We start from the raw sequence: 17128 nt of genomic DNA, 5'->3' as shown, positions 1-17128 counted from the left end.
GACAAAGAAGGTGTAATTGATCTAAACATAAGAGTCAGAGAGAGTTTCCCTAGCAGGCAGTGGCCAAGCAAGGCCTTTAAAGGATGAATTAAAAAAAAATAAAGGACGAATAGGAGTAGTTGGAAGGGTAGTACAGTTAAGAGAGCCCAGGGTACCAAAGGCACAAAGGGCTGACAAAGAAAAGACCGGGGAGAGAGGGAGAGATCGCAAACAGGGCAGGCCTATCAACATGCCTGGAACCCAGAGTACAAATAGGATTTTGGTAAGAGGTGGTCCTAGAGAGATGGACTAGTGGCTTCTAATGTCTGAAGGGCCTTCTATAGTTTGTCCTCAATGGTTTTAGTTTACTCTTGAAATACTACAAGTAGAATAGAAATATTCACAATCTCATTTAAGGAAAGTAATTCTGAAAAAAAAAAAAAGTGTGTTAGAAGGAGCATGTTACGAAGCCCCATTCTAATGAAACTAGAAGTTTGAGGCAAAAGTTACTTCGGCTTAAAATAGTAATGGGAAGGAAACAATAGAAAATATTCTCTTGCCAGATTGGCCTTTATGTTGAGGCTGGAGGAAGAATCAAGGATGCCTCCAAGGTTTCTGATTTGGGCCACCATGCGGAAATCACCAAAGTGTCAGGGTTTCTTAACCACAGCAATTAACATTGGGGCCAGCTAATTCCATCAGGAGAGTAAGTGTGGGGGTGATGTCCTGTGCATTACAGAATGGTTAGCAGCATCCCAGGCCACCCACTAGATGCCAGTAGCATAGCACCGCACCAAAGTTGTAACAACCAAAACTATTTCCAGACATTGTCAAGTGTCCCCTCAGCAGGCAAGATCACCTCTGATTAAAAACCACTGTCTAATGTGATAGAACTGACCTGCAGAGCAAAACGAGTGCCTGCTTTAGACATAGGGCATTTGAAGTTTGTTTTGTTTTGTTTTTAAAAATTTTATTTTATTTATTCATGAGACACACACACACACACACACAGGCAGAGGGAGAAGCAGGCTCCATGCACGGAGCCTGACCTGGGACTCAATGCTGGGTCTCCAGGATCACGCCCTGGGCTGAAGGCGATGCTAAACCGCTGAGCCACCCTTGAAGCTGCCCTTGAAGTTTTTATGATAGAAGAGCTATCATATCAAATGAAGAGGAGCCAAGGCAACATTGGCTGGAGATTTTCTTTTGAGAGACACTGGTACACAGTTGTTGAAAGCCCTGGAGAAATTTGGATCCCTGGGGGTGCATGGCTAGCCCTGTGATGTGTTTTAGTTGTGAAACTTAAGAAAGCCATCTGAACTTTTATGAGAAAAAAGCAATTCAGATACACTAGAAATGGTCTTTGTTTACTTCTCAGAATCTGTAACCTTTTGTAAACAAATTTAAATAAACATACTTTATCAGCTTTTGGATTATCTGTGGAGAAGCAGCTCGCCAAATAAATCTCTGTGTGTCCCTAACAGTTTCCACCTTCGTGGCCTGCCCACAACTGCCTTGTGATCGAAGGGGGGTGGCGCTTATCACTGAAATATATGGAAGTGATTTTAAAAAGCTAATGCCAAAGTCACTGGAGTAGGAAGCAGCAGAGTAGGAACTAGAGCTTCATGGTATGTGATTTTTTTGGTCAGGTGCTTTTCTTTTCTTTTTAAACACTCCATGTATGTTTCTGTATTTTATGAAGAACCTAACAGCATCTCTAATCTGTAACTAATGCCCTTGAGAACTTAGGTACCAGAAACACTGAGAATTTTATAGACATGGTCTCATTTGATGTTCCCCCAAACCCTGAGAGTTAGACACCATTATTAACGTCTTTTACCAATGAGGAAGGTGGAGTGCATTAATCAACTTGCCCAAGGAAGCACAGCTGGTGGACACTGTGGCCATGGCAATGCTGGTGGGTGCCATTTCAAGCCTCTCTCTTCAATACCATGCCACACTTTCTCAGTCTCATGTACATATAGACACAAGGCAAATAAAAATTTAAGGTGTTATGTGTTTGACTTAGTAAAACAAAACGACTGTGTGAAAACTGTCAAGCTTATCAGTGTTTTACACATGAGTGTACTCAGTACCGAAAATACAAACTGTGTGTCAAAAAGACACTTAGCTCCTTCCTCTGCTTTGGTTCTTACTCTGTTCTGACTTGGATTTCATTTACCTATTTACATGGTTGTCTTTACCATTTGATTTTAAACTTTGTGAGGCAGAGACTGTCTTTGTAATTCTTATAACAAAGTTGTATTGATTGACACACGGTGAGTGCCCCTAAACCATTTCTTGATTGTTTAATTATGAATCAAGGAATGGATTTGTTCTAAATGCCTGATGGTGAACTCATTCCTGCATATTGCGGCAATATCCCATTGTATTAAATTGTGCTTCTGGCTGTTTCTTTTAAATGGTAAGTGTTCGACTCTCCCAGGCAAAGATGTCCCCCTAAAATGTAATTATCTAACCTACTAAAATATTACTAGCAGAAAGGAAAATTCTATTTTTTTTTTAGCCTACCACTTTGTTAGGTAAATGCTGTCAGAGGGGGGAAAAAAGAGTTAGGCAGATATTTAGCTTTATTCCCATTTTACATGTATAGATAACAGCCGGTGGTGGGACACTCAGGCTTTGGTGTCGGACAAATGTGGGTTCAAATACCACATTTATCACTTAAGAGCTGTGTGATCTTGGCCAAATTATTTAGCCCTGCTAAGTCTCAGAGTATTTTTTTTTCATATCTAACCTGGAGATACTAGCAAACTTATTGGGGCACTGTGAGCATCACGTGAAATAATGTATCCAAAGAATTTGCCACAGCCTGGCATTCACGCACACAGGTTTCCAGTTCTGGGGACACAGAGAATACCAGGTACAAGAGAGATTTTGCCTTCACAGAGCATATATTACAGTAGAAGAGGTAACATATTCTAAAGACACTTTTGAAAGAAAATAATTACTGAATACAGAGTTAAAAAGGAAACAAGCTACTGAGATAGGCGGTAATGGGGTGGGCAGGGGGCAGGGAGAGAGGGGGAAGTATGCATTCTGTCCTCAGGAAAAGGAAAAGCCAAAAGAAACCTTTTAGAGCAGAGGCTCATTCAAATCTGATTTCTAATATTTAAAGTCCTCTGTGGCTACTGTGTGGATCCAGGATTGGAGGAAGGTGAGGGTACAAGTAGGCAAAGGGTTAGGAAGACACTGCAATCATTCAGAAGACAGGTGATAAGTGTTTTGAAGAGGTTGGTGGCAGTAGGGATAGAGATGATCAGATGGGGTTACTATGTATTTTGGATGCAGAACAAATGGAATGGAAAGAGAAAGATAAAAGAAGACTCCCAGATTTGTGGCTGGAGCACTTTAGGTAGGTGGAGATGACATTCACTGTGAAGGGTAAGACTACCCACTAAGGTGACAGATTTTCCTGGGCTTATGATGGGGTTACTCCCCAATAAACTCACTGGAGGTTGAAAATGTCTTAAGTAAAAATGAATTTAATACACCTAACCCAACTGAACATCACAGCTTAGCCTAGCTTGCCTTAAATGTGCTCAGAATACTCACCTTAGTCTATAAGTTGAGCCAAATTATCTAACACAAAGCCTACTTTATAATAAAATATTGATTATCTCAGGTAATCTATTGAATACTATACTGAAAGTAAAAAACAACATGCATGTAGGGGGAGAGAATGGTTATAAGCTTATTGGTGGTTCACCCTCTTGATGGGTGGCTGAGTGGGAGCTGTGGCTCACTGTCTCTGCCCAGCATCACAACAAGAATGGGAGCACATATCACTAGCCCAGGTCAAGACTCAAGCTGAAAATCTCAAGTATGGTTTCTACCGAATACATCTCTTTTGCACTGTAAATCAAACCATCCTAAGTCAGGGGTCATCTCTATACATGCTAAAAAGTTAGGCATACTAACTATGAGCTGACAATGATACAACTCGGTGGAAAAATCATATAAACACTTGAATATATGAACATGTCAGGGCAGGTCTGTGCTATAGATATGTACTTGGAAGTAATAAACACAGAAACAGTTGTAATAGGAGGCTTTGTCCGCTTTCCTCCTGTTTCCTTATTTTAATTTCTGTGCCATTTCCTACAAGAGAACAATATTGGGGAAGTAAGTTGGATCCATCCCAAATGTTCCTCTCTCATTTCTTTCTAAGGGAGATATCATGGGTTTTTCGACCAATGAAAGCAGAATACAAAAATGGGTGTGCACAGTTTAACCCCATTCAAGGTCCCCCCGCCCACACTTTTGTGATATGGCTGTGTTCTGCAGACCCTTGAGCCAGGGCTGAGTCCATTATTAGAAGGATGTCCATGGCCATTCTTCCACTGCATTTGTCATCAGTGCTTAAAGATGGCTGGGTAGGTGTTTTACTGGCTTGCAAACTTATTCTTTACTACACATCAGTTTTCTAGTAGTAGGAAGGCTCATTTTAGTACACAGAATGAACTGCATCATCCATGATGACCTACTACTCTAAAGCAGCCACATTTCTCTCAAGACTAGAAGAATAAATTGTATTGTTGAGAAAGACCAGAAGTCGACCTCACAAAACAGGCAGGAGTCAGAAAAAGAAGAAAAAGAGGTGAATGAGAATAAGAAGTCAGGCACTTAGAAGGAAGAGCAGGAGAGAATGGTCTCCCAGTAAAAGCACTGAGATATCAAGTGAGATGAGAATCCAAAGGTGTCTATTAGACAAACAGGAAATAAGAGGAAAATTCTTTTGCGTTACTAAAGGTATCTTTTTTGATGCATTAAAGATATCATATGAAATAAGGAAATGTTAGAAGGAATCCCTTTACTGTTAAAAGGAACTCAAGGAACTAAATCTAAAAACTAATACTCTAACACTTCTAGGAGAAAACAGAGAAAAATGAACCACTTAATTTCCTTCAGCCTGAAAGTTCTTCGATGCCTGAGCTACACCACTTTCTTATAGAGACAATGATTAAACTACTAATATACTTGGAAAACATAATGGCTAATGATATTCACACTATGACAAAATTATTTAAGTACATATCATCTCTCTATTATAACAAATATTTCTGGAAGGAAAGAAGACAGACGGGAAGGTGGGCTAGGTGATCCAACCAAAGAAAGCCTGAGGTTTACAACAGAACTTTATATTTTCTTTAAACAAGAGAGAGAGACAAGCCCTGAATTTTATGACCTTCCAAGGCACTAGAGCATTGAATTCCACTTAATCTGCTCGTCCTGGAGGATCCCCAAATGGCAGGGATGAGCCTTCTCTGGATGGGATTGATTATGACATGGCTGAGCTGAAAGAATTTATAATACAAGACTCAAAAGCTAGAGCCCTACTGGGAATCAAACTCAGTTGTCTAGTAGTGATGAAGAGACTTTGAATATCAAAGTATTTAAGGGAAGAGGAATAATGTATGCTGTTAACTCTCTCCCTAATGTCAAGAAGAGACACATGGGGCCTTAACCTAATTAATATCAGTTTGCTCTTCCCCAGAAACAATAATGTGGCCGCAAGATTTTATGCTCAGAAGACCACTTCACGCTGTAGATAAAAGCATGTATTATTTGACTCCGAGTCTCCTTTATGGGCAGAGATGGTTCTTCAAGTATTTTGAATCCCCTAAGACTTTTGGTTCCTATAGGATAGAGGAGTTTCTACAAGATTGTTATGAAATTTTTGTTGGGAACTCTGATTATCAGAGAAGGGGCATCAAGACTGAATTTGAACAAAGATCATCAGAGTTCCAATCAATGTAGACATTTATCTCACCATGCATCAACAGATTCTTAATGCCATCCAACAGAACTTTCCCCAATCATAAAAACATTCTTTATCTGTGCTGCCAATATAGTAGCCACTAGCCAAATATAGTTGCTGAGAATATGAAATATAGCTAGTGAAACTGAGAAACTGAATTTTGACATTTTAGTTTATTAAGTTTAATTTTATATACTGCATGTATTTAGTGGTTACTATCTTGGACTATTCAATTTTAGACTATTCAGTCCAATCGTCTTTGGTTGTTAAGGACAAGGCCATTTCTTTTTCTGGGCAACTGACTTTACATAGAATGAACCTCAATTTTCCAGTCAGACAGGGAAAAGCTTAGGCTTAAGCTTGCTTTGACAGGTGGGCCCAAGAAATAGAACACAAGAAGCATAGAGTCTGCAATACATGAAAACTACAATTTCTTTTTCTTTTTTTTTTTTTTTTTTGCAAGTACAATTTCTTCTTTACTGTAGCCCCAATCTGTAATGGATCATGTAGGTTCTCTTTGAGAATGTCTGCCTTTGGCTCCTTCACCTGTGCTAGAGCTTTCTGAGATCTGGTGCCAAGGGCAATCCCTGGTAGGTGGTGCTGAGGGTATGTATAATGGAGACCATCTTGTTAGACACTAATCTAATACTTTTTCATCTAATGTAGGTTCACGTCCTGAAGTTATGAGTTCAAGGGCTAAGACAGAATTCTTTGCACAGAGTAAAGAAGATACTATTTCTGTCCATGACCATGAAGTTAACTGTCCTATAGAAGAAAAACATGATAAAGATCACAAACCCAAAACCCACCTATTTGTGGTTGAACTGTGTCCCCCCTAAATCCATATGTTGAAACCCTAACCCCCAGTACCTCAGAATGTAAATATGAGACAAGGCCTAAAGAGGTGATTAAGGTAAAATGAGGCCATTAGGGTGGGCCCTAATCCAATCTGACAGGTGTCCTCATAAGAAGAGGAAATTTGGACACACAGAAATGCCAGATGCACAGAGGAAAAATCATGCGATGACAGAGAGAGGCCAGCCATCTGTAAGCCAAGGAGATGGGCCTGAGAAGAAATAAACCTTGCCAGCACCTTCATTTTGGGCCTCCAACCTCTAGAACTGTGGGAACGTAAATTTCTGTTATTTATGGCCACTGAGTCTATGCTATTTTGTTAAGGTAGCCTCAGCAAACATACCACCTCTCTGATCTTCATGTATTGAGAGAGAAGAAAAAGGAGGGAAACTATGAAGTCTCTTCAGTATACCCACCTCAGCTTCTCCCCCAACTCAAGTCAAACTCAAGGGAGTGAACAGAGAGGGGTTTTAGAAACCCCAGGAATAGTGGCTGTGTGCTCTACATGGGGGATGTGGGAAGCTAGAACCCTTAGGAGAACCTCACTGATGGCCTGGGCTCTGCTCTCTTAATGCATAGGGCATGGTAGGAAGTGGGAACAACCATCCAGGACCTGAGTCAGCTACCCTGGCTTTCCATAACTCTGACAAGCTATGGGCGCCAGAAGTGATAATTCACATTCTACTCCTACCCTAAAACAGCAAGCCTCACAACCAACATCCTAAACCTATGAGAATTGTCTCTATCCAACAGGGAAACCATTATGATCTGGGGTCCTTGCAGGGCAGCTCTTGTCCTTGACGCTGTGCAAGGTTTGGGGTTAAGGATTATAGAGAAAAATAAACAGATTGGTTCAGTATCTACAAAATAGTATCACACTGCGAGCCATTGATAGAAGGTACTATGAATCCGGAGAGTTCCAGGGAACTTATTAGTAAGGAAATAATGTATGCTAGTTAAAACTTTTGGCTCCCATTGTTTAAATCATATTGAATGGGCAGAGTCGATATTTAAAATGTGGAAGGCATTTGCCAATTTGTTCAAGAGAGACACCTGCTGTGATTGGAATCTGGGCAGGAAATTTCCCCAGAGATAAGAAACAAACTCGGGGTAAATGTTTAAAACCAGATACAAAAAAGGAACAGCACTGCCATCCGAACCAGGTGCATATACCTTGTGCATCATGGGAGGACTCCTGATCCCAGACAAAACGATGAGTGTGAGCCGGTCCACCTGACTGCTGGCGAGAGGCAGGGTCATTTACCCAACCCTTGAGGACACGGCAGGGACAACAGCAGGTCCCTTTGGTCTCACAACCTTCCACTCACGAATAACATCGTGATTCTCACACCTTCTGTTTTTCTCCCAAAGCCTGAAACATACACCCTGGCCTCCCCTCTGGGCCTTCATCCTTTCCCCTACTCCACAGAACAAATACTTCAAGATTTGCCTGTTTTGACAGAACTGGATTTCATTTGTACATTTCTGTTTGTTTTTAATTTTGAGCTCATTCCATTATCTTGTCAAGTCCTCAATAGGTGACTCACCCCATTCCTAGACACATTCCCACTGCTGACTGTCACCCGGTTTCTTAATCTTCATCTCGGCACTAAGAAACTGATTAAAATATCAGGTATTCCTCAGGCCCAATTCCTACTTGTTCAAACTTCTCCAATTTTGCACTCTCAAAATGTTTCATTTTTAGTTAATAGTCAACAAATGTGTTGGCTGAAAGTATCTACTACCTTCCATGGTTTTATTTCATTCAAACAGGGGAGATTAAAGAATTCAAATATCTGAAATCCACTCTTAGAAACCACAGGTGTGAGGGATAATCTTTAGTGGCAGAAAGCCCTGTCTGGTAGTTCAGCAGATAATAAAGAAATCCAGAGAAATTCAAAATTGGCCACTCTTGGACATTCGTTTTGCTTTTTAGGCCACCACTGAGCTACAGATGATAGAGGAGTCTATAATTTGGCTTGCATATTCAAATACCTTTACTATTAGCAAGTGAAGCCACTTTGTCAAATTATTTCCATGGCAGCTGAATTTCACAGGAGATTAAGCGTCTGGCAGAAGATTAATTAGATGCAATGTGTAATGCATGATTTTTAAATATTGCACACAATTCTGCTGGGGTAAATACAGGCTAAAAAAAAATTACCATATTACGCCTCCCAAGGTCTCAAGGTTAAAAGTCAATCAGTGTAGTAGTTCAGTGTGAGAAAGCTAGGTGCTGATGTTTCTCTTCCTTTTTTTCAGTTCTGAATATTTATCTTTCAGGTTATAACCAGGTGTCCCTTATCTATCTGAAAGAAATTTCAACCTTACAGAAAAGATGCAAGAACAAAACCGAAAAAACACCTTCTCAGTCACATCAACTGCTAACATTGTTTCTGTGAACCATTTGAGTGTAGGCTGTAGACACCAGGGTCTCGTACACATGAATGTTTCCGTGGGTATTTCCTAAAGAACATACTGATACATACCACAGCATAATTATACAATTATACAATTCAGGGAATTTAACATCACTACAACATTAATATGCAATATAGATGCTATCTGCAATTTTTGCCATTTGTCCATTCCCACCCAGTAGTTATAGGTCACTAATCATTAATGCCTGATTTATCTTGCCTGGGTCAATTTTCAGAAAAATAAGCCGATACTTAACTATTTTCTTTATTTCCCCTTTTTTTCTCACCCAAAGTAGAGCAAATTATCTGTACTTCTTCTGTACTTTGTTTTCCACTTCACAAAAGATGCTGGAAACTACTTTTTATCAGTTCATAAATATATGCAATGCTTTTTCTCCACTATGTCATTCCATTTTTAGAATATGTGTTGCCTAGGTGAGCACTGAAGAAGCTGTTTTATACGAGGTCAACATTTTTATAGTATAGTACTGCTTAAAGTGGCTTCATGGACATGTGGACTGGTCCTGGTCCACCAACTATATGTTACCGGTCCTCAAGGAGATAGGTACAAAATCTCAAAGTAAGTGCACTTGTAAATGTTCCTTACCAACTTGGCAATTTTATGGTTGAATCTAATGGTTTTTTTTCTTAACTTGCATTGTATTTTCATATCCTTATTTCATTTTTTAGTGATTTACAAAAAAGTATGTCCATAATGAGTTTGAAATTAAAGACACCTGTTCTTCTGCTCCTGTTTAAGAGGAACTTTTCTGTGTGTTAAAAAAAAATTAAAACAAGTTCTTAAAGAAGTAATCTTAGTAAGAAAGTAGTAAAAGTATTAACTTGGCCAAGATGACAGATATTGAAAATGCCAACATTTAATTTTGTTCAATTCAACAAACAGCTGCTTAACATCTTCCACATATAAAAGACACAGTGACTCTTTTGATGAAGGGAAACTAGGAATAAGCAATGAAAAGAGTATGAATTTTTGAGTTAGAGAAGTATTCCCAAGTTCAAATCCCAAGGTCACCACTCCATCAGCTAAGAAAAATGCATACCTTCTTTGAGACTTAGTTCCTTCATCAATAAGACAAGGACAAATGATCCAATTCACTTACTTGTTGTGAGGATTTTAAGAAAGGAGAGCTTAAGTTAGAAATTAATATCTCTAGATAGGATTTGTTGGACATGGTTCTTTTATTATTATTTTGAGTGTCCTTAGAAGGAATATCCTATTTAGACTGCACTGCCAGTTTCCACTGAATCATACCCTAACCTCACTAACATATATCATTTTTAAGCTTCCATTTTAATATTAAGTGCCTTGGTGCACGCCAACCCAAGTGAAAAGGTGCTTGGCCTCAGAGGGTGCTAAATGAAGAAGTGAATCTAAATATGTATTGAAAACATGCTAAGCCAGAGTTCAAGTAGGTAAGTCATATTCAGACCATTGGGCTGATCGTATATTTGTTTCTCTAAAAATACATTTTAGAAGTAACCTCTAAAACTTTTTAATCAAAGTTTCTGAGTTATCAAGTGATAAAGAATAGACCGTGGTAGGGGAAAAAAGGCACTCTAGAATACGAGTCACTCGAAATTCTTATTACAGTTCCTCATCTGCCCATGTTTTATATAAATATAATGTCTTCGTTTCCTTGCCTCTTCAAAAACTGCTTTTCTGGCATCCAAACTGATTTTAAGATTGAGTTTCCATTTAAAAAGCCTAAATTGGAAGTTAACACTGAAGCAAAGCACAAATAGAAACTAACACTTCAAAGCTGCCTGGGCACCCTGTTGCACAGCTATGGAGGCAAGGTTGGCAAGGCAATTTGGTATGCTGCTCCTTTCCGGCAGATTCTCACTGCTCTGGCTGCTGTGTTCAGCAATTCTTTGTTGATGTTGTAGGGGAGCAAAATTTACCACCCCAAAATGTGTCTCTTTGGCAAGTGGATTATTTTAGGCTGAATATTTTTAAGAAACAGAAGACTCAAGAAGTTTCTCTTTTTTGCCTCCCCCCAAATGCTTAAAAGAATTTAGAGGACCTGCTGCTCCAGCAAGGGAGCTAGCACCACAGATAACTGCAGGGTAACATGACCAGGTGTGGTGGACCTAGACCAGATTGGTTGTCAAAATTCTCTCTATGGCCCATTGTTTCTGGATGGCCCAGCAAATACTTGTTTACAAAACATTTACTCCTTTATATCTTCTTGTGAATGGTCTTCCTTCCTTTGAAGTCTCAGACCCTTACCCCTTTTCTCTTTAGCTCTGGCTGGCATATAAGCCTCAACTGTCTGACTGCCTGCGGGCCTCATATGCTTATGGACCCCTGTAAGTCCATAATTAAATGTGATTTTCTACTGCTAATCTGTCTAATGTCAACTTAATTCTTAGACCAGTTGGAAGAATCTTGAGGACAGCGGAAAAAATTTTCTTCCTCAACAATATCAAGCCCACCATCAGTTATTGTCTTTTGAAAAGCAAATTAGGGAGGTTGGGAGGTGGGGATTTGGAGGAAGGTGGTCAAAAGGTACTGGGGATGTAATGTAGCACATGAGGACTACAGTCAATAGTGCTGGATGATATAGAGGAAAGCTCTGAGAATAAATCCCAGAAGGTCTCATCGCAAAGAGAAAATTTTTTTCCTTTATTCTTTTCATTGTACTCCTTAAACATATACAGTGACATTTATCAGTTATTTCTCGATAAAACTGGAAACACATTTTTAAAAAGAATACATTTTTTAAAAGCTAATTTCAAGATTTAATTTTGATAGCAGTCTGGTTATGTAATCTTCAAAATCTACTCATGCTTCAGAGAGCTAGGATGAAGCAAGAATTGAAAAATAATGTCATCATTCTGAAACATACTAGAAGTCTCTACGTTCTCTGTCAAGGATATCTGATTTCTTTCTTTTTTTTTTTTTTAAAGATTTTTAAAATTTATTCATCAGAGACAGAGAAAGAGAAAGGCAGAGGGAGAAGCAGGCTCCACTCAAGGAGCCCGATGTTGGACTCAATCCCGGTCTCCAGGATCACACCCTGAGCAGAAGGCAGGCACCAAACCACTGAGCCACCCCGGCATCCCTATCTGATTTCTTTTAGGAGAAAAAAAAGAATGTGTGCATGTGTATATGTGTAACAGAAAGAATGAGTGAAGGTGAAAGAGAAAAGTTGAGAAAAGATAGATTAGATATTAATTTGAGAGCTTAGGAAAAATTTCAGAAAAAAAATATATTCAAAAGCACAATTTTTGTGGTAGATTATAGAAATAATGGTCCACAATTTGTTGACAGCTCCCTATATCCCTACTCTTCAGACTTCCCCTCACACTGACTCTAGGCTGGGCCATATGACCTCCGTTGGTCCTTGAAAGAATGGAAAAATCCTTGTGAATTGAGATTCACTTCCTTCTCTTAGAAACTGCTGCCATGTGAACAAGCCTACGCCAATCTGCTGGGAGATTAGAGAAACATTGTCCAGTTGTCCCCTAACACCACGGATGACAGTCAGCCAACCCTAGAAGCAGGGCCACATGGCTGACCCACGTCTGAAAGCAGATGCGTGATGGAACTCAGCTAAGACAGAAAGAAAAAAAAATTACCCAGGGAGAAGCACAAATACTACATGACCCCAGGTAAATGGTGAATCTAAAATAGACAAATTCATAGAAGCGGAAAGTACAATGTGTTTGCCAGAGGTGGGGGGGGGGGGAAGAAGGTATTAATCAAAAGGTAGGTACCAAGTTCCAGTTACACAAGATGAGTAAGTCCTAGAGACCTACTATACAGCACAGAGTCTATAGTTAACACGATACTAATGAATACTTATAAATTTGCTGAGGGTATATCTTACATTAAATGTTCTTACCTCAATCAATTTTAAAAATGAAGAAGGTGGGAAGCAAAAGTACTCAGCTCGGCCTTGTCTGGATTGTCAACCCAAAGAATTAATAGTTGTTGTCTTAAGCCACTGAGTTTTGGGGTAATTTGTTACCCAGCCATAAAATTAATACAGCCCATTTGAGTTTTGTTTCTTAAAAGTATTAAACACAAAATGATAATAATCTTATATTTCCAGTTTCAGTATTATTGCCTGTAATAGATGTGCTCCAAAGAAAAATCACTTCGATTCATTACAGCAAGTAAAAGTTATTTTCACCTATTTTCATTTCTCTGAACAATTCATCTTAACATCTTATTATCTTAAAGGTTGCAAGAGTTGAAACTACAGTTTTACACTGAAATAACTTGTGAAAAATATTTAGCACGGTGCCTGAAAAATATGAGGCTCTCAGACAACACTTCTTTAAAAAAGGAAAACACTGAACAAGAACAATAAAATAAACAATTAGAAGAAATGATCTCGAGATCCCTGGGTGGCGCAACGGTTTGGCGCCTGCGTTTGGCCCAGGGCGCAATCCTGGAGACCCAGGATCGAATCCCACGTCGGGCTCCCGGTGCATGGAGCCTGCTTCTCCCTCTGCCTGTGTCTCTGCCCGTCTCTCTCTCTCTCTCTGTGACTATCATAAGTAAATAAAAATTAAAAAAAAAAAAAAAAAGAAGAAGAAATGATCTCAAAGAACAGAGAGGAAAAGCCCCAAGAAAGGTTTGCCAGTAGGCCCTTGACTTAGTCCCCAACCACCAGGTGAATGAAATGACCTTGAGAGACCCCCCCCTTATCAAGATGCAAATGGTATTTCCCAGCAGGTTTTAAAAATGTAAATAAACCTAGAATTGTGCCTTTATGAGACATAGCTATCTGCAGATGAGGAGTAGTCAAATAAGCTATCTAATTAATGGAGTAAAAAAAAGAAAATATTCCAAATCAAACTGGATTTCCTTCATAAATACCATTTTTGCATACGCTGCCGAACACTCACATGTAAACCTGCAATCATAAAGGCCCTGATGTGAGGGGAAGGGACATTTTTGGAGGTTGGTTCTAACCATTTCAGAAGCCTCCAGTAATAGGTTTCACCTGTGCCTAATATTTTTCTTATCCTGTAAATTATGTAGTTTGTTACAGCATAACATTCATCACTTTATGACTCAAAACTATGTGTCAACATGACCACATTTTTACCTTTGTAACCTATTTCTTCATATGCCATTGATTAATAAACGCTACTGACCAAACATCCCTTTCAGACATCCAGCAACATTTTTTCCATATTTTAAATTTCTGGAACAGTTCTAAGCACATATTTATCACATCTCATTATGGTGACTGTTTACATACACAGATCCTTCACCAGACATGTATATCTCAAGGGCAGGAACTTTATTCATTTCTATATCACCAACAAAATACCTAGTATCCAGGGGGCATTTAATAAATGTCTGTTGTATTCAATTCAATGAAGGAAAATCCTTTCTCATGTTGAAACTTTAGCAAAAATACTTCTAAAATATGATCACAAATATTTAAAAAGTGTTTCAAAGAAGCAGCACAGACATTTTAATAATTTTAATGTAATCCTCAGGATTAGAGAAGGGCTACTCTAAGAATGAGTCCCAAAGTAGATGTAACAGGGGAAAAAGTATTCACATTTTTGACAATCTAAAAATTTTAAATGTTTTATGCAAAATATTAACATATAAACAAATATAAAGGACACATGATAACCTGGGGGAAATATGTGCAATATTATACAAGAAATCAGGAAAAAAAGCATTCTTAAATAAGCAACTCCTATGTATTAATTTTTAAAATAAACACTTTAAAACAAGAAGGAACAAAAAGAATGAAGAAATTCATAAAATATTTATAAATAGGGATAAAACATGAAATAAGTTTCAGACAAATCTGCAAACAGGGAAATAATAAGAACTTTTATCCAACCAGATTAGCAAAGATCAAGCAGAATGATAAATTTCAACAGACATCTCAAAATATAGCTGCTATGAAAAAATAACCAAGCAGATCTGAAAAAAAAAATTTTTTTAAAGAAAATCTTAACCAGAAAAATAGATCTTCACCTCACTACTCTTTTTCTAAGGTGGTTTCATACATTTCCCAGAATCCCTTCCCTGTTTGGATCCTGGTTAAATTGGGACAAGATGATATTCAGAAGATGAAAGAAAAACAGCAGCTATTACTCTCAGAAGGTTGAAGGGGAGCAGAATATGCCACCCCAAAATATGCCTCTATGGCATAAGGATTATTTTGGGCTGATTATTTTTAAGAACCAGCACAAAAAAAAAAAAAAAAAAAAAAAGCTCTAAAAACTTGAGAAGTTACCCTTTCCTAAGAGATGCTTATAAAGGAAATCTCCATTTGTTAGGGTGTTTTCCTTTCTGTATCAGAAAGAGGAGGATGACTCTCAATCTTTAGAAACATTAATCAGTGGAGAAAGCAAAAACTTAAATCTGTATAACAACCATACTCTTGTTTACTGTGCTTTTCCTGGTCACCTCCCATAACTGACTCCCCTCCCCCATCTTCTTTTGTCTTTAGCTGGAGATGGTATTTAAGGTGGTGGCGTTGCCCATTTTAGGTAGTTACTCAGTTTTTCTGGGTCTCCACCATGCACATGGGAGGTATACACGTTATCAAACTTCTGTTCATTTTTTTGTTATTCGTCTTTTATCATGGGGGTGAGGCATCTCAGCTAAGAATAACCTAGAAGGGCAGAGGGAAAATCATCTACAGTCCACAAAAAGATGTGCATGAGAATGTTCAGCATTTTCTATGTGTGTAATAGCCTCAAACTAGAAACAATGCAAATGTAATCAAAAGATGAATGGATAAAGAGATATTCATACAATGAATTCCTTCCTACCATTGAAAAGTAATGAATTTCATACATAAAACAACACGTGAATCTCAAAAATGCTGTTTTGAGCAAAAGAGCCACAAACCACAGAGTATATATTGTGTAATCTCATTTATAGGAAGTTCAAGAACAGGCAAGATTAATCCATGGGGATAGAAACTACAACAGTGGTTGTTATGGGGGAAGCAGACTGGTAACGAGTGGGAGAATGCTTACTGCAAGGGTGCTCTATCTTTCCTGGGGTGGTGGCCACAGGCATACAAATACTTTTCAAAATTTATTCAACTGTATACATAAAAACAGTGCATTTTATTGTATATAAATTACACACTAATAAAAATGGCTTTTTAAAGAACAGACTGGAGAAAAAATAGAGTTTTTAAAGAGCCAGAAGAGAGCAAAATGGAAGAAATACAATATTGGAGGATATAATGACTGATAATCCTCTAAAGAATCAATCCACAGAATCAAAAACTCCAAACTACTTCAAGGAGCATCAATAAATATTAAAACTAGACATAATTCAATGAAATTGAAGAAAAACCAAGAGTAATGAAAAATTTTTTAAAAATAGCAAAACAAAAAAAAGGACAGACTTCCTTGAAAGGGATCAAAATTAAATAGAATAGGGGATTCCTGGGTAGCTCAGCAGTTTAGTGCCTGCCTTCGGCCCAGGGCATGATCCTGGAGTCTGGGGACAGAGTCCCACATCAGACTCCCTGCATGGAGCCTGCTTCTCCCTCTGCCTCTGTCTCTGCCTCGTGATTTCTCTCGGTCTCTCATGAATAAATAAATAAAATCTTAAAAAAAAAAGAATAAAACACAAATTAATCTCAAAAATAATGTTCAAAAACAGATTAAAAAATAAGAACGGGTGACAATTCAAAATAGCTGGTTACCTCAAAATAATAGGGATAGTGAGGGGGCACAAGAGGGAGCTTCTGGAGTGCTGATAATATTCTATTTCTAGACCTGGGTGCTGGATACACCAGCATATTCACTTTTTGAAGTTTCATTGAGTTATACACTGATGATTTACACACTTAGGATCCTAGGATTTGAGCAGCATTATATCTTGCTTACTGTGCATGTTGACGCATAGTGAAGTACTGCTACAGATGAAGAATTTCTTGTCTAGAATAGGAAATTCCACAGAAACAGAAAGTAGACTCATGGTTGCCAAGGGTTGGGAGTTGGGGGGAATGCAAAGTGACTGCTACTGAGTCCAAGATTTTGGAGTTATGAAAATGTTCTAAAGTTTACGTGGTAGTGATGGTTGCACAACTCTGTGAACATACAAAAACAAATGAGCTAT

This window comes from Canis lupus, chromosome X, assembly GCF_011100685.1.
Source record: "Canis lupus familiaris isolate Mischka breed German Shepherd chromosome X, alternate assembly UU_Cfam_GSD_1.0, whole genome shotgun sequence".
NCBI classification, from domain to species: domain Eukaryota; kingdom Metazoa; phylum Chordata; class Mammalia; order Carnivora; family Canidae; genus Canis; species Canis lupus.
This window is presented reverse-complemented; position numbering follows the sequence as displayed.